Source organism: Martes martes (genome assembly GCF_963455335.1).
Source record: "Martes martes genome assembly, chromosome: 2".
NCBI classification, from domain to species: domain Eukaryota; kingdom Metazoa; phylum Chordata; class Mammalia; order Carnivora; family Mustelidae; genus Martes; species Martes martes.
Window position 1 is genome coordinate 157,183,273 of NC_137889.1, and position 2,423 is coordinate 157,185,695.

Genomic DNA, 2,423 nt, shown 5'->3' on the forward strand with positions numbered 1-2,423 from the left:
CACTATTTTAGCAGCTGGTTCACAGATACTGTTCTCACATTGGATTCTGGCATGAACATAGGATACTTCTATATCCATGGCAGTGAATCACCCACAACCCACCCCATCAGCTCTTGATCTTTTCAACTCAGGTGACCTTCAGCTGCAGTCCACTTATACTGCCTGATCATTTACATACTCTATCTAGCCTCTTCCTTACATACATGTGTTAGCTCTGGAAATTTAAATTCAAATACTCCTTCCTTTGACTGCTATCTGTTCATGCCAATTTTCTCATTTCTCTACTTCATTTATAGCATCGGTTACCAATTTATGGTATTACGTGGAAAATTAGTGTTTCAGTATGTTAAAAAGATCACACAGAGGCAGATAAAATGGTGTGTGGTCAAATAAATTTAGGAGAATGAGGTTAATAAAAATTGAAACATTGTGCTGTTTTTCCTCACAGCAGCTGCCCCTTTCCCCACAATCATGCAGGGCTCGTACCCTTGCCTGGAATCGGACTGCAACCTCAGCCATGCCTGCCCCCTGCCACTGCCTCTGGACCATGGACCCCCGCAAAGTGAGCAAGCTCCGGGCCTTTGTGAAAATGTGTAAGCAGGATCCAAGCGTTCTGCACACCGAGGAAATGCACTTCCTGCAAGACTGGGTGGAGAGCATGAAGGATACAATACCACCAGCCACTCATAAAACTAAATCAGAAGACAGTATCAAGGAATAAAAAACAGATAGTAAGAAGGCAGAGGAAAACGTAAAAACAGATGAACTATCAAGTCAGGAAAGTGATCTAGAAATTGACAATGAAGGCGTGAATGAACCAGATACTTACTCTCTCAAGAAATAGGAGATGAAAATGTAGAGATAACCAAGGAAATGATGGATCAGGCAAATGATAAAAAGGCTGCTGCCATTGATGCCCTAAATGATGGTGAACTACAGAAAGCCATTGACTTGCTCACAGATGTCATCAAACTGAATCTTCACTTGGCCATTCTGTACACCAAGAGAGCCAGTGTCTTCATCAAATTACAGAAGCAAATGCTGCCATTCGAGATGGTGAAAGAGCTATTGAAGTAAATCCCTGTTCAGCTTAGCCTTTTAAGTGGCGAGGGAAAGCACACAGACTTCTGGACCACTGGGAAGAAGCAGCACATGATCTTGCCCTTGCTTGTAAACTGGATTATGAAGAAGATGGTAGTGCGATGCTGAAAGGAGTTCAACCAAAGGCCCAGAAAATCGCTGAGCATCAGAGAAAGTATGAGCAAAAACATGAAGAGCAAGAGATCAAAGAAAGAATAGAAAGGGTTAAGAAGACTCGGGAAGAACATGACAGAGCCCAGAGGGATGAAGAAGCCAGACAACAATCAGGAGCTTAGTATGGGTCTTTCCCAGGTGGTTACCCTGGGGGAATACCTAGTAATTTTCCTGGAGGAATGGCTGGAATGGCAGGGGGATGCCTGGAATGGCAGGAATGCTTGCACTCAATGAAATTCTTAGTGATCAAGAGGTTCTAGCAACCATACAGGATCCAGAAGTTATGGTGACCTTCCAGGGTATGGCCCAGAACCCAGCAAATATGTCAAAATATCAGAGCAATGCAAAGGTTACAAATCTCATCAGTAATTGTCAGCCAAATTTGCAGGTCAAACATAATGCCCCTCTGACAAACCAACCCTTGCTGAAGGAAAAGCAACTTTGATCACCTAATGGAGGTCACAATAATATAAATGAGTGTACCTCTGACCTTCTCATAAAGAAAGCTGTGAAGAGACTCCCTGCCCCTCTGCCCCCCATGCTACTGATACATTCTACAATGTATCAGTAGGGTATTCATTCAGATAATGTTTTCCTACTATGAACTACAAACTTTAAACAATTTTTTAAACCTTAAAAATATTTAAAAAACATATTAAAAGGGTGTGTTAATCCTTACATTTTTCTTTACTAATCATTTCAATTTTTTTTTTTGTTTGTTTTGGATTAATTGGGCAAGGAAGATACTTCAGTGTGGAAGATTTTTGCTCAGTTTGAGTGAAATAAAGGTTTATTAGTGAGAGGCAAATATAACATTTAAATATATGAAGTTTGAGTTGGAGATAGGGTTTCTTGGGAATTTTGACTTGTTTTTTTAAATGCTTTATTTTTTTAAACACAATTTATTTGGATAAAAACATTGGGACAACGAGTATTGCAGTAATACCCAGGTAGGGGCCAGAAGTGCTTGGCGGGGAAGCAGCAAACTTACTCCTTTTATATGGTGTGCACCCTTGTGCAGATGCATTTAAATCTTATGCTGTGGTGAAGGGATGATTTTTATAATGCTGCAGTAGAATGGGATTACTTAGCTGTGTTCTTGTCTGATATAAAAAATAATTTTTTTGGATTATTTCCACACACAAAAAAGTTGAAACATTTCTTTACCC

The 2,423-nt window shown here is 40.2% G+C and overlaps 1 pseudogene across 1 annotated transcript; it reads left to right on the top strand.

Annotated features, from left to right (window-relative positions):
* Positions 1 to 547: 547 nt before the first annotated feature.
* LOC308338347 (hsc70-interacting protein-like) lies at positions 548 to 1,653 on the top strand (annotated as a pseudogene). The gene has a single exon. The product of its transcript is annotated as a hsc70-interacting protein-like (transcript).
* Positions 1,654 to 2,423: the final 770 nt, after the last annotated feature.